This window comes from Bombina bombina, chromosome 1 (assembly GCF_027579735.1).
Source record: "Bombina bombina isolate aBomBom1 chromosome 1, aBomBom1.pri, whole genome shotgun sequence".
Lineage (NCBI taxonomy): Eukaryota > Metazoa > Chordata > Amphibia > Anura > Bombinatoridae > Bombina > Bombina bombina.
In genome coordinates this window covers 289,310,411-289,334,788 of record NC_069499.1, presented here as the reverse complement: position 1 = coordinate 289,334,788, position 24,378 = coordinate 289,310,411, and the positions used below count along the sequence as shown (strand labels likewise).

The 24,378-nt window shown below is 38.8% G+C and overlaps 1 protein-coding gene across 3 annotated transcripts in view; it reads left to right on the top strand.

Annotated features, from left to right (window-relative positions):
* Positions 1–67: 67 nt before the first annotated feature.
* Positions 68–24,378, top strand: part of PARP9 (poly(ADP-ribose) polymerase family member 9) — a 677,909-nt gene continuing 653,598 nt past the window's right edge. For all 3 annotated transcript variants that reach the window (XM_053698038.1, XM_053698037.1, XM_053698036.1), the window contains exon 1: positions 68–220. The gene's annotated coding sequence lies outside the window, so the exon portion shown is untranslated. The remainder of the gene's footprint in view (positions 221–24,378) is intronic.

Genomic DNA, 24,378 nt, shown 5'->3' with positions numbered 1-24,378 from the left:
GTCAGTGCTTTCACTTTCGGTTTTATTTATCTTAAAGGGCGTGTTAACGAGGAAAATGAAACTTTATATTTCTGCTCCACCCAAGTGAACCTGACACTTGGTTTCAACTGTGTTTTCTGCATCTCTAAACGAAAAAATCTTAAAAACACATTACTTTACCACGGCCCCTTCCCTGAGGTGATCAAGTCTCGCCCACGGAACAACCGTCCTGGATTATTTGGTAAGGGTCCCTTCGTGTGAAGAAGTTAACGCTTTGTTTGTAACGTAATATGCGTACAGTATATGTAATAATTTGATGCGGTTAGCCCCGCATTGAGAAGTGAAACGAGTGCCCAACTGATTAGAATTTACACCTAGAAATACGAAACTAAAAGCTTGTATACATTGTGCAAAGGTCCTTTTGTAGATTATATTTTTTAAAAGATTCAATTTTCAATATCTTTAAAAAAAATTATTAGTTTTGTTTTCCATGCCATTGTGTTCTGCATAGCTTTTATTCAACTTTATAGGAATAAGCACCGAGTACGTAGTCTATTGGCTATCCCAGCGAAGGCCATAAGATCTTGCATTACATTGGCTGTGTAAGCACAGAGACAACAGCACATGCAGAGTTCTGAGTAAAGCAATGGTGGAACAGATATTTCTGGCAAATATGAACGAGAAGTTGCAATGTTGGGTCTGTCCGAATGTGTGTTATACATAAGTGCTGTTTTTTGTTACAGAAGGTTGCAGGGTACAAGATCAAATTATTGTCACACAAAATGGGGACAGTCAACTACAAAAAACATATTGTTTAAAAAAGATTATCCCTTTATTACCCATTCCCCAGTTTTGCACAGCAAACATGGTTAGTTTAATATACTTAAAGTGAAGGTCAATTTAGATGAATAGGTGCCTGGTTTTTAATTAACCTAAAGATCTTCTAGTCAAAAGTGAATTTGTCAAAGCAACCCCAAAAAATTGGTTGTCAAATCACTCACAAAATATAGTGGGCTGCTCCCCCTGCAGTCACCGTGCAGCCTGTACATTTGTGAAAATTGCTCCAGCACGGGCATTATTTATCTACTATCTTGTACATGTCCTTGCTTCTACATAGGTAAAACCTATAGGGAATTCAGAACAAGAATTTATGAACATCGAGATTATATTAAAAATGTAGATGTGGACAGTCCAATTGCCAGACATTTTTCTAAATACCATAACTCCAAACTGGGTGGTTTGGAGTTCACAGGAATTGAAAAGGTAAACCCACATAAAAGAGATGGGGACATTGATACCACTCTTCTCCAGAAAGAAGCACGGTGGATTTACCACCTGAAAACCCTGTCCCCTAGCGGACTAAATGAAAAAAATCGAATTTGTATCCTTCCTCCCGAAAAAAATAAACCGGTTTGGTTTATGCACTGGATGTGTCCTCTTCCCTGCTCTCAGTGGCTGGAATCCTCCCAGGTTGGCCGGTCCAGCTCCCCACATATAATAGTGAAGTGGAAGCACAAATTTAAAAATTTAAAAATCTAATTCATGATTTAATATATGTTTAATAAATTCTAATTGCAGTTAAATAATTGTTAGTTGAACATCTAATCACACACAATGTTAAAATAAGTACCATTAAGCAGTTTATGTAATGGCAACTTATAGATTTGATTAATACATTGTTTACTAATAGCAGAAAAAGGAATGTCCCTGACCAGTAAGTGAAATCAGTTGAAAACGTTATTTATCAATAATTAGTAAAATGTAGGAGAATACACACAATCCAAGGGTGTTTGCAGGTTCGGTCTTACGTGTTTCGGCGATAGCTTACGCCTTAATCATAGACCATCATGGGCTTTACATCTAAGCATACAACACTGAAGCTGCATATTTTCTGAGCAGGGCTCCTGACTGCTGTGTGAAATATTTCTTGCTGTGGATTGATTTTCTACTTGTCTACCTTTGTCTGTTATATGGCTGTGCACGGAGCTAAGCAAATGTGTTTGTGTATATGATTGTTTACTAATGTATGTTTACTAATACATTGTTCACTATTGTATGTTTGTAAATAGTAGGTAATAATTTTTGTGTTTAATTGTTTGTCTTTGTGTCTGTGTTGGTCTGTTTTGTATGGATTGGTAGAATCTTGCTTTATTACTCCTATGCCATATTTTTATCTTTTTTCTGTAAAGCATATACATTTCCCCTTTAAGATCTACAACTATAAATTTACGAGGTGGCCGCTTTAAGGCATAGTGATACACGTAACAAATTCATTTCTTCCTACCAATAAAAAGAGACGTTGTGACGTGTAACGTCATACCCGGAAGAAGCTCCTAGCTGCGGATTGGGAGTGAAACGCGCAACAGGACGCGTCGGTGAGCAGCGCTTGTGATCTGTGGGATTCCCCCAGTATACATCAGTGGAGCAGCACATACCAGTGGGACTTTCTCGTCATCTCTGCCGGTCAGAAAGTTGGTGGTTGGCTGTGTGGCGTGGTCGTAAGTAATCCTGGAGGATCGCATGAGTGATCAATACCAGAGGCTTTGAGTGTTAAATGAACTGTCTCAATTACCATACTGGATCACATCCATATACACTCGCCCCTGTTAAGAACTTTTACTTTACTTTACTTTTCATATCCCCCACACATCGCCATCACCATTACAAGCCTGATATACTGGTTGCTGCGTGACTTTGCATGCCTGTAACTTTACCTAAGTCATTTGATTTCATCTTCATCAACTGTCCAAACCCTTAATCTAAATTTCATCTGCATTATTGAAATCATAAATTTTCATCATCATAAATTCATGCAATTGCAGTCTTTTCATACTCTATTTACTTCATCATTATATGGATGGACTGGTCATCATGAACATTTGTTTTTTCAATTATTTCATGTTTTTTGCCGGCTTAGGTTTAGCTCAGAACTGCTAGTGGGGCCCATGTGATCTGTCTGTTTGTCCTTTGTGTGTGTGTTAGTATGTTCTCTGGTTTTTTTCATGTCTTACAGAGTCACTAATTTTTGATGGATTGTGTATTATATGAAAGTATGTTATAATAAATTGCACATCATTTTGACATATTTTGGTATTTTATTCTAGTGTTTTGCTTGGTATCCTGGTCTTTGAACTGCATCCTATTTTGGTGCAATTCTCTCTTTCTTAATTATTCAGTGTATAATTGTATTCACCAGGTAGCAAACACTGTGTCTAAGCACTTTAGATTATTGGTATCATTTCTTCAGCTGTTTGTTCTCTTTTGACAGCCCCCTGATCACATGGCTATTTTCTATCTATTGACTTGCAATTTAGCCAATTACTCATAAATAACTCAGTGAGCATGAGTACAATGTTATCTATATGGCCCACATGAAGTAGCAGTATCCTTTTTGGAAAAGCAAATAAAGTCTATAGTGGCTTAGAAACAGGCAGAAATTTGAATAAGTATGTTGACTTTGGATGGACTTCCGTTTGGGGGCGGAGCGTGTAGGTGGCTGGTGCAGGTAACTGCTACCGTCCGCTTCGTTGCTCTGTCTTAGGAGCTATACCATTCTCCAATCTGCCGAAGTGTACGTTGCTCTGAGCTGTTATATCAGGGCTTGTACTTATACTTGATCCGCTGTTTAGCGGATCTCGGTGGGAAGTCCTTATTTGATGCAAAAACTTTGCTGGGCTGCTGAAGCACTGTACCTGCTTACCGGACTAAACATTGTACTTTCTGGAGGTACAGAGAATACGCGGGTTACCATATATCATCCCGCCTCTTCACTTACTACAAACTCCCTGGGTGGCCACCAGCGGCTTGGCTGGGACTGAAGCGTCTGATAATTTCCTGCCACTTGGGACTCGCTTGACAAGCGGCTGATCTGCTGTCCCACGGAGCTTGGAGGTAAATCCTCACTGGACACAAAAACGCTGCTGGGCGGCTTAAGCAAGGTACCTCTTCTGTTTGCCGGGTTAAACCTTGTTCTCTCTGAAGGTTCTAAGAATACGCGGACACACGTATTCTACCCCGCCTCTTCACTTACCTTAAAGTCCCTGGGTGGCCACCGGCGACTTGGCTGGAATCGTGGCAGCCGATGGTTATAGGTCGCTTGGGAAGCGTTCGATAGGTGACTGTCTGGCTAAGTAGAGGGGCTCTCCCCTCCGCGGGTTGTCCGCCGAGGGCCGCTGGATGCTCATTCGTGGGCACTTAGCATTTGGTTTTCACTGATCTGGAAAACGCCAATTGGAGCAATCGGCTCTGTGCAGGGAGAAGGCATTCCCCACGACCCCCAAGTGCCAAGCCTGGAGTGGTGTCTGGCTGGAACGCAGCTCAATGTGACGGCGCTATATGAGGCGCATTGAAAGAAGATAAGCTATTTTTGGCGTCTAAAGACGAAACATCACTACTAACAATATGCCTTGTGTGGATTACTAAGGGTCTCCTAGGGCAAAAAGTAAAAAATACCAGGCTGAGAATCCGAAGCTAAATTGGAGAATCTAGGAGGAGCGCAGGCCCTGTATTACCTCTGGAGCTGCAAAAGTGCGGCCTGTGTCTGGAGTTATCGGAGTGCGGGACAAGGAGGTAGAATACCAGCAATACAGCTTTGCGGGGCTATACAAGGTACTTTTGGTGATTATACTGTGTTTTGACCCTGCTATACAATACAGGGGCTTTCTTTTTTGTCTGTTGAACTGATTGAATATCGGAACAGTTGTTAACCAACATCACCGGACTTCCAATACATTGATGGGATAAGAATATGCTGGCAGGGATACTTTAAATACCGGTCTTGACTGGAAATATATTGTGTGGGGACAAAGTTTTCCTTGCATATAGAGTTCTGACAGATACAGTGTTTCAGATGCTTTTCGAAACATAGAATTATATACATTGTATACCTGTATCTATTACTTTATATATATATATATAGATGAGATTCTTTCCTTTTCAGCTACTGACAAAGTTTTATAAGTTTATGCAAATTTTTTTTTTTGCTTCTAGGCTGTGTAGGATGCCTTGGTTTTTTTTCCCTGTGGATGTTTATTAAGTATTTCATGGTAACAAATTGACTAACCTAGGTGTAGAATTATTCTCATACCAGCAGCTACAGAACAGCATACTGTTAAGATTTACTCATCTATTAGATAGAAGTATTGCTTAGCTTTTCATTGGTAATACTAACTGTGTATAAATTGCTCATTAAGCAGTAACCATAAGACGATATTAAAGCTGCATTGACCAAATGAGAAGGAATAAACACATCTAGGACCTCCTGAAAGAGGAAGTGAGATCGCTTAGTATAATTTATGGTATCGAATTCGTTTATTTGATTTAGGTATAGAAGTTGTTTCTGAGTTCCTCTCTATATATAATTTTATTTTATTCCATATTTTTTGTAGTTTAAATGATCTGAGAAACACCGTATTCACATTTTTTGGATAGAATTCACTGTAGCCGCATTTTTTTTTTTTTTTTTTTTTTTTTTATTTTAAAACACTAGCTGTAGCTTAATATCCCTATTTTTTTTTTCTCTCTCAGAGTGATCTGAGAAACACTGAATTCACATTTTTGAATAGAACTCACTGAAGTTACCCCTTTTTTTTTTTTTTTTTTTTTTTTTTTTTTCTTGGCACAAATTGAAGGAGAATATCCTTTTTTTTTTTTTTTTTTTGCACTGTGTTGCACTGAAACACAAATTGAATTAGAATTTATTCCTTTTTTTTTTTCCTTTTTTTTTCTATCCCTAAATTTAACTTTTTTGGCACAAATTGAAGGAGAATATCCTTTTTTTGCACTGGGTTACACAGAAACACAAATTGAATTAGAATTTTCTCTTTTTTTTTTTTTTTTCCCCCCCTCACCTGGCCTGGTGGGGTATTACACTGAGTGCCACTATTTATACACACAGTCACACATTAGTCCCGATATACAGCACATTTACACCTATATTGATTTGAATGGAGAGGTTCATTTCTCAACAAAAGAACTCTTCTCCGATAATGCCACCTAAACAGAAAGACAAAAAAACGAACGCTAAAAACACAGAAGCGTCTCATGATACCTCGCAGGATCGAAACACTTTAAATTTCTTTAATGATATATCAGAGTTGCCACTGAAGTGGCAAAAATGATGGCCCCACACCTTGAATTAGTCAAGCAAGAAATTAAATCTGAGATTTCTAACCTTACGTGTGAGTTTAGGCAATTTACTGCTAGAATGGAGGAGGTGGAGACGAGAGTGTCGGATCTAGAGGACAGAATGAATGCCTCGGAAGCGGTAGCAGCTGTTCGGGATAAGGCCATCACTCAGTTACAGGCTCGCGTAGAGGACCTTGAGGATAGATCAAGGCGCAATAACTTGCGAGTGATAGGCCTACCCGAAACAGCTGAATTTCAAGATCTATTACATTTCGTTTCCGTCACGCTACCTCAGGCACTCCTGATCCCCCCTCCTTCCACACCATTTTTGATAGAAAGAGCGCATAGAATTGGGGCACTGAGAGAAAATAACAGTACCTCGAAAATGAGGCCGGTTATTTTTAAATTTGTCAATTATCAGGACAAAGTATTATTTTTGAATCACTACCGGAAACTTAATTCCTTGAATATTAAGTCGCATAGAGTTGCAATTTTTCAAGATTTTTCTGTAGAAACAAGGTTGAAGAGAAAAGAAATGTCCCCCTATTTTGAGAAATTCTTGAAGGCAGAATGTGATGTTAGGTTAGTATACCCAGCTAGACTTCTGATTCATAAGGCAGGAACATCCTATGTTGTGAATAATATTGAAGAGGCAAGATCTTTATGCAAGAAATTGGGTATACAGTGAGAATACTGTATAGAGAATACTGTTTGCTGCTTAGAAGCTTAATATTTAAAGTGTTGATGTATCATAATGTAATTTTATGGTCTCTGTGTTTTAAAAAGTTTTTTATTTTTATACCTTGTTGGGTTCTTTTCTTTTTTTTTTTTTTTTTTTTTTTCTCTTTTCTTCTTTCCCTGTTTGTTTTTGCTCCCTCCTCCACGTTCCTCTTCGACCCCTCACCTCCTGACAGTTTGGTTGCCTCACGTTTACATAATTATAGATGGGTTACATGGTAAGATCTCTTAGGGCAAGGATATATGTTGGGGACTCTTAATTTGGTTTCGTGGAACGTGGGGGGCATAAACTCCCCAATAAAGCGGAAAACCATAATTAAGCATTTAGCAAAAATGAAACCAGACTTGGCTTTCCTGCAAGAGACGCATTTAAATAATGTGGAATCTATGAAACTGCAGACTAACTGGTAGAGCTGCGCATCTTCACCTGTCTCACGATTCGATTACGATTATCATCGTAACGATTCGATACGATTCGATTCTACGATGCATCGCGATGCATCACGATTACTGCACTATTTCTGCCCAATTTTTAAATTTTTCAGAAAAAAAAATTCAAGAAGTCAAAGTATTGAAATAAACTCTTTTTTTATTTTATTAGCTCAAAAAAGGACACTCTTCCTGTGGCAAAGTCTGAACACAGCAGACAACAACAGTTTATAGAACAGTAAATACTAAATGGCAATTGTTGTATTGGTTTGGAAACAATATTATGGCATCAAACTGTAGTTACAGAGTACGTAGTGTAAAAAGTGCAGTGCTCACAGTGTACTTCTTCATTATATTATATATTATATATTATATATTAGTAAGTAGTACACTATACACTTGTAAAGAAACATGAACAACAAATAAATGTCTAACCTATCTATGTTGGTTTTAATTTAATTTCTTTACTTACTTAGTAATAATAATATAATAGACATTAAATTTAAACCCAAATAGATAGGTTAAGCTTAAGTTACCACCATAATACCTTATTTGTGTGAAAATTGTCCTCAGAAAACAAAACATAAATCCCTTATAGGTACAAAATTACAGGTGCAGTCCACTGTGCCTTCATGACTGTCAATTTGTGGCAAACATCACGTGAAGAATCTGGAACACAACACGCAGCACAGAGTGTGCACACAACACACATGTGATTGTGACATATACAATTAGTTTACACACAGTTACAGACTTACAATAGTACTAGAGAGAGAGACATTTAAAACAAGTAGCATTGAACTGAACTACTATAACTACAGTTTCTTCTTGATGATTATATTATCTTTATGGGATCACAAATATAATTAGTTAGTTATTAGTTACTGTTAAAGCAGTACTACACACAACTGAACAGTGACTGAGTCTGTCACTGAACAGTACACAGCAGTCACACACAAACAAACAATACATAAAAAAGGACACAGACATCAAGGAGTAAATCATGGTGAAGAAAGGGTGGCACGCCACTCACCTGAGGGGTGTGTGCTTTATTTTTGTATTGTGCTGTTGTGTGTGGCACTGTGTGCTGTGTGTGCTGTACTGTCTGTAGTGTACATTATATTTGTGATCCAATAAAGATTTACTCAAGGTTTACTCAAGGCTTTTCCTTCCCCTATAGTGGTTTGGCTTCAGTCTCACTCTCTGCATAGTGCACTCATAGACAGTTAGACAATCACACTCACTAGACACTCAGACACTAGAGACACAGTGGGACACACACACAAACAAAAACATTCAAAGGCACCACAGCCACCCAGTCAGCCACAGTCACACTCACACTCATAGACACTTAGACACTGGGACAGACAGTGACACACAATCACATACAAACAAAAACATTCAAAGGCAGTTAATACACTCATCTCACACACACTCATAGAGAATGAGATACATACAAACTTTTCAAACTGGCACTCACTCACAGACACACTCACACACTCATAAAGAGACAGTTAGACACTGCAGTACACACATTGTTATTGTTAACTGGTTGGTTATATTCGGTTAACCCCTACAGATCTGCCTGAGAGTGGGTGGGATGGCATTTGGGATTGGGAATTGGGATCATAAACAAAAACATATGATATCTTTCTTAAAGGGTCTATTTAAAATAGACAATTTTTAGTGTGAATGAATAATATTAATAATCCCTTATGCAGTGTGCACTATGCACTCACTGCATTGCAAACAATACAGGGGTGTGCTGTAAACAATAGCACAACATCTACAAAACAGAGCACTTCCTGATTGGCAAACATCACAGTAACACTAGAAGTAGTAATAGACATTATACAACAAGTAGCATTGAACTACTAGATTTACTAACTTTGATTATCTTTATGGGATCACAAATATATTGTTACACAACACACACACAGTCACAGTCACACACAGTCAAACAATACAAAAAAAAACACACATCATAAAAAGAGTGAATCATGGTGAAGGGTGACACTGACTGACACGCACACATGAGGTGTGTGCAGTTGTGTGTTGTTTCTTTTGTATTGTGTGTGTGTGTGACTGTGACAGAGTGACGTGGTCGGTCGTGTCGTGTAGTGTACTAGTATATTTTGTGATCCAACAAAGATTTACTCAAGGTTTTAAGCTTCATTTTTCAAAAAGCTATAAGCTATATAACAGTAACAACTATAAAATAACTTAACAGTAGTCTGCACTGGGCAGTGGGGCACACAGCACTTTCTTCTGGATGTGCCAAAAAACATTAAATATTAATATTATAAACCTGAATCACTACTCAGAATTATGGAATATGTAGGTTTTTCTGTAAGAACACTAGTTGATCCACATGCTCTGGTTTGAGAGTGCTTCTTTTTGCCGTTACCACATCTCCTGCAGTGGAGAAAACCCGCTCTGCAGACACGCTTGTACCTGGGATACACAAGTATCGCTTTGACAAATGAGAGAGGAGGGGAAATATGACCTCATGTACATGCCACCATTTCAAAGGGTCTTCAGTGAGAGGCAGAGATGGGGCTTTACAATATTTCTCTATTTCCTCTTCAGCCTTGGCATAGGGGGTCTTGGGTTCTATTGTACCTTCAGTGTCAGTGAAAGACTGTCCCAGCAAAGTCATGAGAAGCGATGTGGACTTTCTTTTGGGAGGAGAAGGGTTATCCTCCTCGATGGCTGATTCTTCTTCCAGAGTTTCTTTTCCCTCAGGCAGTGGCACTTCATCCACGTTTGTCCTCCTAGATGTAACTGTACTAGTACACTCAATCTGTGTTTGAACAAAAGAATAGAAAAAATAGCATTCATTATTACCTCGAGCAGCCAGCCAGCTAATGCTATGTGTGTGCTCAGAGAGACAGTAATGCATAAATAAATGCATGCAACAGCTCACATCTATTAGGAAGGACTCGGGAGTGGACGGAGGAGGAGGAAAGTTGACTGACTGTGGCGTTTTCAAACTGACTTATATAATAAACCTTGTACTCATTAAACTAGCTAGTAATCAAGCTACTGCAGTGATAGCTAAGCCTATTTTGTATGGATGGTATGTTTTATGTTTGTTTTCAATTTATAAATTTTTCAAGAAACATGATGCAATTAAAATTACCTCCAAGGATGCAGCCTCCTCAGTCACTCCTCTGTATATCTCCAATCTCTCCTCCTCTGTGAGAATAAAAGGCAGTCCCTTAAAACGAGGATCCAGGGCAGAGGCTGTATAAAGTATCTTCTTCTCTGCCTCACTGCTGTACCTCTTCAGGAGATCTGTTTTGATGGCATTCTTGATCTCATGGATCATGGGTGTGTCTCCCATGGTGTCTGTCATGTTCTGGAGCAGTTGTGCATTTAGAGGGGCAATGAGAGAAACAGTTGGATTGCGCTCTTCTGACATCAGTGTGGTTGCATCTTTCATTGGCTTTAATGCACTCACAGCATCCTCTGCATTTGACACATCTGTTTCGTTGAGAGTGCAGAGATCTGACTCACTTTTTCTGACTTCTGGAGACAACAATGTGGCACAGATTGCAGGTTGCTGTTCTAGGAACCTCTCGACCATGTCATATGAGCTGTTCCACCTTGTTGTCACATCAGTTATCAGCTTATGATTCTTCAGGCCAAGACATTTCTGTTTTTCTTTCAGACAGTGGTTTGCTGTAGTGCTGCGGTGAAAAAATGTTGATATTCGTCGCACTCTGCCTAAAAGCCTGGAGAGCGTGGCCACTTTCAGCGCCCGCTGGAATGCGAGATTCAGTGTATGGGCGAAGCATTTTACATGAGGGAATTTTCCAACTTGAGCAGCAACAATCATGTTCGAAGCATTGTCGGTCACAAGCACTACAGATTTATCGGACAGCTGCCATTCTTCCACGACACGAGACAGTAGCTCCGCCAGATGAGAACCCGTGTGAGACTCATAAACTGCTCTCGTTTGCAGCACATGCGACAAGATCTTCCAGTCCTTGCTAATGTAATGTGCAGTTACTGTTACATAAGACTCCGTCGTGACTGAAGTCCATGAATCACACGTTAGTGCGACTCGACTGGCTTGGCTCATTGATGCAATTACCTGAGCTTTTGTTTCTTGGTAGAGTGCAGGTATAACGTTTTCTGTTAAGTGATTGCGTGACGGGATCTTATAACGTGGCTCTAGTGTCTTCAACAGGTTGCGAAACCCAAGGTTTTCCACAACAGAGTAAGGCCGTAGGTCCTTCGCTATGAAAGTTGCCACAGCTTTGGTTATTCTCTTCCCTTTTTCAGAGTTGGGTGGCAAAGTTGACAGCATTGCATCAATTCTTGGCTGATGAGCTTCAGCTAGTCTTGTTATTTCCTTGGCAGTGGCACTGGCGGCAGCGGCAGGGGTTAGCATCTCAGAGTGAAAACGTCTAACGTGATTTCTCAAGTTAGTAGTATTCCCTAGGTATTTCATTTTTGTGTGACAGGCTTTACAAACCGCGTGTGTCTTGTCCAATTCGTGCTTTCCAGTATGTTCATAAAATCCAAAATGTGCCCAGATGCTTGCTTTTAAAATGCTAGGTGCATTTTTTATCTCTCTATCTTTTTTGTCTCCCTCTGTCATTTTAGCATGACATGTACATATGTGACGGATGATGTTGTTGTCAACGTCAAACTCTGTCAGTGTTAAAAAAAAAAAAGAAAATACACTAAGTTCCAGTTGTCAAAATGTCAAGCCGCAAATGTAAAATCAACAAGTACTAGTAACTTCAACTACTTTGCCAATGCCATACATTTTGCGAACATAAATTTTAAAACAAATTGCATTGTGATAATTGCAGGGGACATCACTCACTCACTGACACTGTAAGTTACTGTAATATATTACACACTTAAAGGTGCAATGAAACCCAAACATTTACTTTCATGATTCAGATAGAGAATACAATTTTAAATAAACATCATAACTAACTTCTATTATTTAATTTGCTTCATACTTCTCAGATATCGTTTGTTGATGACATATTAGCAATGCATTGCACAGCACACACATTACTTACTAAGTATATAATACTTTGTGCACAAGGAGGAGGCTATGCATTTCAACAAAGGATAAGCAAATTATATAATAGGGAAAGTTGTTTAAAATTGCATGCACTTTCTTGAATTAATATATTATTAAAATATTAGAACTTCAGACCAGGCCATCCATCCATGTGAAAAACATGTAGATAATAGATACAGATTAGACTAATAGAGACATTATTAGACAATAATAGTATACTATATTTATTTATAATACATTTTTTATATATGCAATATTATTCAATAATGCAGCAATTAATTATGCAGCAGCCTGAGCCTCAGTCAGCTCAGCATACTACGTTAAGTAAATAAGGCAAGTATTTAATTGTACCCCTTATTGTGTAATAAATGTGATTGTGTACCCCTTATTGATTTGCTCTTTAAGTAAGTTAATAATTAGTTTACCTATGGCAAGTAGTAGGCAGTTGAGGCAATAGGCAGGCATGGCAATGGCAATTATGGCATGGCATTGGCAAAATGTACAACGTTTTGGTAACTATTAACTAAACAGTTAGTTAGTCTAATTCTCACCATAGGTCTCCTCCTCTGTCTCCCACAAAATAAAAATGAGCCCGCCGTGTAGCTGTAGTATACCGCCGTGTATACTCGGAGTCGGAATCGTCATCACATTCACCATCATCAATCTCAGGCAACACACTCCTGCTTTGCTGCTTTGCTCCTACTGCGTAACTTCGGCACTTCCAGAGACCGCCCATGGAGCGCCCATGTTGCTTTATTGGGTGACGTGACGTCAGTGACGTCAAAACGATGTACCGCGCATTTTCTTTTACTTTTCCTGGAGGCTGGTCACGTGGGTAACGTTAATCGATTATCGCGTCTCAGCGCATCGATGCAGAATCGTTTCATGCCGCATCGCGATGCATCGTCAAAACGATTATTTTTGACAGGCCTACTAACTGGGTGGGGGAGGTAATTGCCGCCTCATATAATACGCATAAAAGAGGAGTGGCTATCCTTTTCAATAAAGGTTTGGAATATAAAATAGAATCTACTTTCGTGGATCCGGAAGGGCGTTTTTTAATCATAGAAAGTACAATTAATAAAACCCGTTACGTATTGTGCAATGTATATTGGCCTAATAAAATTGATAAGTCCTTTTGGGACAAGATGATATCTCTGTTGCATAAGTTTATCGGGCAAAACCTGATAGTGGCAGGTGACTTTAACCTATTGGCAGATCCTACTCTTGATAGATTGAATAAAGGTAATAGTTGTACGCGCGATAGAAAGACCCGTATTCTGCAAAAATTCTGTGCGCAATTGGGATTATTAGATATCTGGCGCATACAAAACCCTGATTTAAGGGCCTTTTCTTGTCTATCAAAAGGAAAGCAATCTCTCTCCAGAATAGATCTATTCCTGGTTGCAGAAGCTATGATCGGGTTAGAATGGAAAGCAGACATCAGAGATATAACAATTTCCGATCATGCGGTGATCACTTTAGCACTTAATGTTCCTCGCATACAAATAAACAATAATCAAACTATTTTTTTCCCCAAATATTTATTGAACAATGTTAATTTTAAAAACTGGTTAAATATTCAATGGAAAGAATACGAAAGTCTTAACAAAGCTTATAAAGACAGACCTGAGATATACTGGGAAGCAGCGAAAGCCGTTTTGAGAGGCCAAATTAAGGCATATATGTGCAAACTCAAAAAAAAAACTAGACAACAAGAATTGCAATTAAGCAATCAAGTAAAAAACACGTATAGAGCATATATGAGGGATCGTAGAAATGGAAAATGGCAAAAATATATAGATGCCAAGACTACGAGAGATGTGTTTATTAAACAAAGAACTGCCCTAGAACTTCAGAAGCAAAAAGCTCTATATGGCGGATTCGCTGGCAGATCTGCCAAATTTTTGGCCAGATTAACGAAAAAAACGCATCGGAACATAATAACGGCCATTAGATCTAACTCACACAGGTTTACCAATAATTCAGATATTATCAACACTTTCTATGATTATTTCTCCAAACTTTATAGAGCCGAGGAATATCCAGTATCTAGACAGAAAGGTTTTTGGGATAGAATTGAGATCCCTAAAATCTCCCCAGAAATCCTGGTGGATCTTAATTAACCGGTTGAAGAAGATGAAATTTCTGAAGCAATTAAAATCGCTAAAACCAATAAGGCAGCGGGGCCAGATTGCCTCCCTATTGAATTTTATAGGATTCTACATCCCAACATTATTCCGTCCCTCAAGAAACTGTTTAACTTCTATTTTGTGGGAAATAATAAATGCTCTCCGTATTTTGCAGCCGTAGTAATATCTCTGATCCCCCAAAAAAATAAAGATTTAGATCTTCCAGAGTCATATAGGCCAATTTCCGTGTTAAATACGGATTATAAGTTATTAGCGTCTGTTTTAGCAAAAAGATTGAAACCATGTTTAGGGCTAATTATCCATGAAGACCAATCTGGTTTTATGGCTGGACGGAATCCCTCTAAAAATATGCGAAAGGTTTTGACACTTCTAGATTTCGTCTGGAATAAATTTAGAGCGACATGTCATAGAGACGTACCAGATTTAGCCTTATTAACATTGGACGCCGAAAAGGCGTTCGATCGTATCTCTTGGAAACATCTTTTCTTTACTTTAAAACAATTCGGTATCTCTGGACATATACATAAGTTTATTCAGTTAATATATTCTTCTCCTATCTCAACACTACTGATTAATGGTCAAATTTCAAAACGTATGACTTTACAACGAGGTACGCGACAGGGATGCCCTCTTTCTCCATTGTTGTTCAATTTATCATTGGAACCACTTGCGATCTTGCTTCGACAACAATTGGATGGGATTCGTATCGGAGATCAGAGATTAGTATTGTTAATGTACGCGGATGATGTTCTTGTCTGTTTGAGTAATATTGACCGAAATCTTGCGGCCTGTGTCTGGAGTTATCGGAGTGCGGGACAAGGAGGTAGAATACCAGCAATACAGCTTTGCGGGGCTATACAAGGTACTTTTGGTGATTATACTGTGTTTTGACCCTGCTATACAATACAGGGGCTTTCTTTTTTGTCTGTTGAACTGATTGAATATCGGAACAGTTGTTAACCAACATCACCGGACTTCCAATACATTGATGGGATAAGAATATGCTGGCAGGGATACTTTAAATACCGGTCTTGACTGGAAATATATTGTGTGGGGACAAAGTTTTCCTTGCATATAGAGTTCTGACAGATACAGTGTTTCAGATGCTTTTCGAAAAATAGAATTATATACATTGTATACCTGTATCTATTACTTTATATATATATATATATATATATATATATATATATATATATATATATATATATAGATAGATATATATATATATATATATATATATATATATATATATATATATATATATATATATATATATATATATATATATATATATAGATATAGATATATATATATATATATATATATATATATATATATATATATATATATAGATATAGATATATATAGATGAGATTCTTTCCTTTAAAGGATTAGTATTTGTTACACAAATCCTAGACTCGGAGTATGTTCCATTAACTTTTACCGAGTTAATGCATCGGTTTGGACTTGAGAACAAAGATTTTTATGCATATTTGCAAGTGAGACATTTCATATTTGAACTTAAGCAAAATTATGGATCGGATTGGTCTTCGGCAGAACTGCAAACTAGAATCAATAATTTTCAAAAGGGCTTCTATTCTATAGCTCCTTTCTATAATTTGTTTAACCAAGAATCATCGGTTGCTCAAAGAGAATATATAGCTGCGAAATGGAATAAATTTTTCCCTGAGCTAAACCCCCAGGATATTGAGGACACTTTCAAAACAAGTGGAGAAGGCTGGGTGGTGACTACTTGGAGGGAGACACAGGTGAAATTATCTTTTATGACATACTTAACACCAGTTAGATTGGCGAATTGGTATAGGGTGAAGAATGTATGCCCTAAATGCTCATCCGTTAGGGCGGATTTAGTGCACTGTTTTTGGGCCTGCCCAAAGATTAATCAATTTTGGGCTAAAGTAGCTTATTGGATGCAGACCACACTGAAAATAGAGTATCAGCCACAGGCAACGGAAATATTTTTCTTGTTAAAATCGCAGACAATTCCACAGAATCGTAGATTAATTAATCTGATCATATTTTTGGGTCGTAATATGATATTAAAAGCGTGGAAAGCAAAAATTGCCCCTAATGTAAAGAAGCTTAAGAATGCGTTGACTGCGCATTTTTTACTTGAACAATGGAATCTTCGAGATTCCACAGAGAGAAAGTTAGAATTATTTTTTAACCAATGGAAAATATTTATTTTGTCATTCCCAGTGGAAACTCAAATCAGATTGATTAAACCTTTTAAGGATACAGAATACGTGCAATTACAAGTGTTGGCTGGTCATTTTCCCAGTGCATGGTGTAATAGTGGGGCAACATGATGTGGTAAGGGCATGGATAGGACAGGGTCGGAGTGGAGGGTTGGACGTCGGAGTGCCTTATATGTGTCTCATTTATTTATTTATTTTATTTATTTATTTTTTTTATTATTATTTTTTTTTTTTTTTTTTCTTAGGTAGCGCTTTGGAAACATGGTTAGTGGTAGGTCTGGATAGATAAATAACAGTTAGACATATCTGTTATGGATATGGGTACAATTAATTTAATAAGAGTTTAGTTTTAATTTTTAGGGATTTAGCCACAAAAGGTATAATTGTGGTATAGGGTTAGTAACAGAAATGCCTTTAGTTTGTTTGATTTTGGTGACATGACGGTTTTTGGAGTTAAATTAAATCGTAATAGAGATGTGGCATGATATTGCGACTGAGATTTTCATATTGTTTTGGAAAATGTAACCCATGTATCATGATGGTTTTTGTTTCATTTATATGTTTGTGGTTACTACCAGAATGTATATGTTCGTGTCTTGTTGAATAATAATAAAAATATAAAAAAAAAAAAAAAGAAACAGGCAGAAATTTAGAGCTTTAAATGTTATAAAGTATATTCATATAACAATGTTGGTTGTGCAAATCTGGGGAATGGGTAGTAAAGGCGTTATCTATCTTCTTAAACAATATTAATTTTGGTGTTGACTGTTTCTTTAACAGGGCCGGCTCAACCATGGGACCAAGTGGGTCCAATGGACCCAGGCGTCATTTGACAGGGGGCGGCACTTCTGTGATTGAGTCTATCACTGTCAGAGCCACTGCCAGTCTGCTCCTGGGCAATGTGAGATGAATGCCTGGTTCACTCTTGGCATTCATCCTCCTCACACTGTGTAACAGAACCTTAAAGCAGGAGGTGCATCTTTTAGCAGGATAACGGTGAGGTGATTGTCCATGTAGCGGGGAAGGCCACCCACAGTATGTATTACTTACTAGAGCAAGCTCACACCTTTTGATGTGTATCATTTAGGGTTAGGCCTTTTCTAGTTATGTAGATAATGGTTTTGTTATTTGGTAAGATGCTGTTTTTGCATTAGTAAGACTGCTTAGTGATTAGTTGTGCGGAAAAGAAAAAGTGAGCACTCATTGTGGGCCAAGTAAACTGGTGGCGAGAGCAAAGGGGAGTTTTCCAGAAAGGGATGAGGTAAAGAGGTTAAGTAAAGGCATCAGAAAAAAACAAGTCACATATGTGGAGTTTATTGCCCTGATAATATGCCACGTCACGTGTGAGGTAAAGTTATATTGGAGGCAAATAAGTCTCTGGATAGTGATAAAGAAAAGAGATATGCGGCTGCAGGGCTTCTTCCAATGCTGTTAGACATACAAGCAGCAATCTCTGCACGTATGTCTAACAGCATTGGAAGAAGCCCTGCAGCTGCATATCCACATTGATTGGAGACTTATACAGAGATTTTCTTCTCTTTTTTTACGGATTGCAACAAGACTTTCTGTTTGTGCCCATTGGGATCAAGTTTATGGTTTGATTCTCATTACCCTATTTGTTATATTTCTTTTATAAACTTTCTTTTTATTGAAGAAACATAGCACAGCAGTACATACTTGGCAAATAAAAATACAAGTCATATCTCAGGTCTAAGCATTGTAACAATACAGTAAAGAATAATCTTAATGGCCAAACTTCTCTGTTCTTCAATTTAAATTTTTGAAAATTGTTGTGTCATCAAAGTCATCTAGGTCTATTAAAAGGCCCTAATTCTCATACCTACGTGGATGACACCCAGTACATACAAAGATAGTGTCAGATAACGTTGTGTAAGGTAAACTTAAGAAAAATAAGGTTACGTCCTCGCAAAGTTTAGGCATCACATTAAGTACAGTAGGATACTATTAATAAGCTTTTTTTGCAGTGGAAAATATTCTAGTAGAGCTATCATTCATATGTATATGCCCACAAACTAAGGGCGCCTAGTCAAATAGAATAGACATCCTAAATGTATAAATAACGAGGTACATAAGTGCAGACACTATAACTTTTCTGGTTGTTAAGGGCCTGAAGAGCTTATCAACTTATGTATAGAGGAAAGCTTTGGCTAGGGCTCTTCAGACTGGGCAAAGACTACGGAACTCTGCCGATAAGATAATGCGGAGGATAAATACTTATCCCTTACCGCATAGAAGGTGAGGGGGGGGAGTGGAGAGAAGACTGGCATTATATTTATATTTTCCCCCAACCGCCAACCCTTGAACATTCTGATGAAATCTAACTGTAAACACAAAAATAGTTACTCTAAACTTAGCGGAGGCCATGTAGAAATTAGTACCTGCAGTAGTGGGCATTCCAGGGATGTTTGATAGTTATGTTATATCTAATATACTCTGGCTGCATTTAAACAGCAGTCTATACATGGAGAGTAAATAGCTTTCTACAGTAAATACATAATAAAGGACAGGAACATATAGTGGTGCAGCACATCATGCAGGTAACTAAGTAATTAAAACTACTATCTTAAGTCTTCAATAGTTCTACACACAATATCAGCAGTAAGAAGAATCAGTTACACAATCTGCACCTCCACCAATACTATTCTTCATAAGTATAGATTCATTGTTTTCAGTACAAGTACAGTTATGCAGAGAGTCCAAGCACTGAACCCAAAACAATAGCGTATTAACCACCCCCTGAAACAGGCACATCCACATACTTGAAGCACATTCACATGGGGATCCGTCTCCTATTATTTAGGGTATATATTCAATGAAATATTATTCTAGTAGCTAGGAAGATCCGCGGTTGGGGGACATTTTAAAAACATGCACCTTCCTGGATTAAACTTGATGAAGGCCTCAACCAGCCTCAGAATACTAGTTGTGTGGGATAAATAATCATAGACAATGGAACATGATTCAGATTAACACCCCCATGGATAAAGGTTTTTTCAGGTACTATACATTTATAAACTATTGGGGTTACCGATAAGGAAGTGAGTTAGCCAGATATTTCCCTAGAGCAAAGCTCATTCCTCCCCTAGCAAGATGTAAATAAACTGCAACAAAAAAGCGGGAGTGGGAAAAAATTACATACATTAGCAGGTACTTTCCTAATATAGAGTTCCCAATAGTGAAGCAAATAATCCACTGAGAACAAGGCACATAAAAATGGAAAACATGGTAACAGTGAACAATATAATTATATAGCATAAAAGCATAATATGAGCAAATTCAGTGTGCAAGTCCAAAGATCGGGCCCCAGGGCCTTCATAACAAGCTGCAACGAGCATCATAGCATATTATTTGGGAACCACAGTAATATACATAGAGAGAGTGTCTCATCAACGGCAATCCCCTCAGACATCAACACATCCTCAAAGTTATAACCCATCACTTATCCAATGCCTGACCGGGGTCCCTGGGAAGCATGATGCCATAATGCTCTAACTCGAAGAATCTGTAGGATCCGCCAGCTCTCACAGCCATCAAGCCGGAACGAGTATGTACAGTCCAACCTCACAGGCACTCTGAGAGCTGCACGAGCCGGCGGCTGAGGGAAGTCTGCGTGGAGAGCTGCGAGGATCGTGTCGCGCTGCAGTACCGGAATCTCTGTGACTATCATCACGCAGTCCTCCTCCTCCTTGGGATAAGCTGCTTGTGGCCGCAAATGCATGCTAGCTGAGAGAGACGCAGTCCCAGGGTCTGTGCCTGTTGGCATCAGCGGAAAAGAGCACACTTGAGGAACTGCAAGGGCCATGTTACTCCGCGGTTCTTGCACCACCTTGCACTCCAACATGAGGCCGTCACTATGCATGCGCATTGCTTGAGACATATAAATAAGGGCATCAAGTCTCTTGCATAGCTGTCTCCCATGCTCTTCCAAGAGATCTCCGACAGCGGAGTACGATATTTGCGTTTCCATAGTGGCTAGTGCTGTGACACACCTCAGGCGTTAAAAAGTCCACAAGTTTAAAGAACTGTTAGGTGGTTCAGAGTGTAGTGAGCAATATCCCAGCCGGGTGCAATAACATGCCAAGATGGCGCCGCTTGGTGATAGGCTCAGTCCTAAACAGATTTCAGCTCAGCATAGATCAAAAAATTATTAAGCACTTATCAGCATATCCAGGACATCACCTAGTATGATTATTCAGTAGTTCAGCAATTCTCTTTTTGGGGTATATCCCCAGTGTTAGGCTTTCTTAGATACAATATTAACAGAGCTCCCAGATCATGCGACCGGCTCAGTTGCTGGCCTATTTGTTATATTTTTATTGCACCCAATTATATTATATATATTGTTTTATTATAGTTTTTGTTACACGATTCATTTATGTGTTTAACATTTTTGATATATGGTTAGAGAGAGTATCCTGGTATACTCAAAACGCATATTTTCATTTGTAGCATTATGCGAATCACATTTTGTTAGTATCTGGTACCTTGGATTGTTTTGGCGCCTTTAACACACTTGATACACAAATAAGTCTCTGGAGCTTCTGCCAAGGCAGTAAAATCCGACAGGCAGTCTGTTCTGTTGGATTCTGCGACGGTCACGTGTGCGCTCAGTAATGCGGTGACGTCAAGCGGTGGGTCGCAGAATCCAACAGATCACCTGCTCTGTCCACTGCTCCTGGAGTAGACTGCACCAATCTCCCAGTTCTCGGAGCTCCCGCCCCCCTGTGTTCTCTGCCCCCAGCAGGCCGGCACCAAGAGGCTGACACGGCAGAGGATTAGCAGGTAAAAGGTCTAGAGACGGTTCCTTTACCTCTCAGCTTGCTGTGCATGGGAGGTATAGGAGTAGAGAAGCCCGCCTCTTAAAATAAGCAGGTCACACTGTGGCACTGGATGTGTATGTAGCTGGACAATTTGCTTGAGGTAAGCAGGTTGTACTTGTACATGCATTTAGTGTGGGTGTTAGTGGTCACTAGGCCTAAAGTCAGCCAGTCTCATGGGAAAACTGGATATGGGTACAACTCAGCTCGTACATTGACTTTTGGGTCTACAGGTCACACATGGAAACTGTGTGGGTAAAGCTGGCACAAAGGCTCTGAGAGCAGTAGGTGACACGTGCACTGTGTTAAAGTGGTCCTGACACACTGCTCATGGGGGTCACACATTGGCTGCAGTTGGATACAGCTGGTACACTACATCTGATATCACCAGGTTACACTAAAGCTATTGTTGATGCAGCTGGCACATTGAAATCAGGTTCAGCAGGTCACAAACGGCCACAGTGTGTGGACAAATAACCCACTGAACACAGGCCCAGTGTCCAACTGCATTTAGAACCAATGACCCTGTGTAACCTGCTGACCCAAGGTCTTGCTTCTCAGCTGTACCTAAACCCAAGTCATATGTGACATATAGTACTCATGCCCTCTGTACACCAACATCAAGTGCATATATTACCTATTGACCTTAGGCTCAATGTACCAAATGCACCCATTGCTCTTTTATTGCCAACCGACCTCTATCCCTGCGTGACAGCTGCAACCAGACCCAATATCCTTATCCAATCTGTTAACACCTAGTGCCAGCTACCCTTATCCCAGGGCACTTGTGTAACCTGCTTACCCAGAACCAGTATATTAAAAAAACAGTCACAGATATCCAGCACAGGGAATGTATCAAGGTGTGCCAGCAACCAGGTTCCTGCCAGAACCCAACAATATAGCATAAACAAAGATGAAGCAGCACCACCAAATTCTTTCTTCAAGTTGCTTTATTCAGCTTGAGGAGTAGCCAGACCAAAAATCAAACAACAACGTTTCGGACACAGTCCTTAGTCATGTATGGCTAAACTATACATAGAATCATCCTTAAATACTATATAAGCCACACCCACACACCTGTAAAGCTGCACATTCCAAATTAACCCCTTACATCCTAATTTAAGTACACAGGTAAATGTCAATAAAGTTATACATTGCAATATCATTAAAGTTAAACACAGCAACTTCATATATATTGGAATACAATTGTGTATGCCTATACATCAAGCAAACAAGCAGAACATAATCCACAGTCATCTGTAACAAAAGAAAAAGAAAAAATTAAACAACATTGTGCATAATCTGAGATGAATTAAAGGCATACAGATAGGTCAAAATCCCTATTCATCCCATTTGGGTATAATGTCCCCAATTTATTAATCCAAAACATTTCTCTGCTTTTAAGGATTTTAACCCTATTCCCACCCCTTCTAGGAATAGGAATATGTTCTAGAACTTGGAATCTTAACTGATTAAGATTATGTCCAGCAGACAAAAAATGACAAGCTACCGGGGCATCTAATTTCTTTTCATTTTTTGTCTGCTGGACATAATCTTAATCAGTTAAGATTCCAAGTTCTAGAACATATTCCTATTCCTAGAAGGGGTGGGAATAGGGTTAAAATCCTTAAAAGCAGAGAAATGTTTTGGATTAATAAATTGGGGACATTATACCCAAATGGGATGAATAGGGATTTTGACCTATCTGTATGCCTTTAATTCATCTCAGATTATGCACAATGTTGTTTAATTTTTTCTTTTTCTTTTGTTACAGATGACTGTGGATTATGTTCTGCTTGTTTGCTTGATGTATAGGCATACACAATTGTATTCCAATATATATGAAGTTGCTGTGTTTAACTTTAATGATATTGCAATGTATAACTTTATTGACATTTACCTGTGTACTTAAATTAGGATGTAAGGGGTTAATTTGGAATGTGCAGCTTTACATGTGTGTGTGTGTGTGGCTTATATAGTATTTTTAAGGATGATTCTATGTATAGTTTAGCCATACATGACTAAGGACTGTGTCCGAAACGTTGTTGTTTGATTTTTGGTCTGGCTACTCCTCAAGCTGAATAAAGCAACTTGAAGAAAGAATTTGGTGGTGCTGCTTCATCTTTGTTTATGCAGAACCAGTATATTAGTTACACAAACAACCAGTGTGAATGTTACCTGTTAGCCAGCTGTTCTCACACACATTGCCATTTTATTACCTATTTACCATTAGCCTTGGTGCCAAAATTCTTGAAATCTGAATTGTGTCAAACCAGAATAATCCTAGTGCAGCAGAGGGTATTTCAGAACAAATTGTGTCAAACCAGAATAATCCTAGTGCAGCAGAGTGTATTTCAGAACAAATCCATGCCCCACTGATATTTGCCTGCTGTTATGACCCCATTGCAGTAGAGCAGATTCCAATCCACATACATGTACCTTTCACTTAAAAACCCTAGGACAGTGATGGCGAACCTTAGCCCATAGAAGTTTCAGAACTACATTTCCCATGATGCTTGGACCCTTTCAAGTCCAGTCGAGCATCAGGGGAAATGTAGTTCTGAAACATCTGGAGTGGCAAAGTTCGAAATCACTGCGCTAGGTGAACTGCAAAATTGTGAGTAATTGAAAAAAAGCATATTTTAATTTAGTTATGCTGTTCCGGCAGTCTCTAGAGAGAGAGAGCGAGCATGCAATTTTAAGGCACTTTCTAATTTACAACTATTATTAATTTTTCTTTGTTCTCTTGCTATCTTTATTTGAAAAAGAAGGCATCTAAGCTAAGGAGCCAGCCAATTTTTGGTTCAGTACCCTGGACTCCATTTATCCACCAATCAGCAAGGACA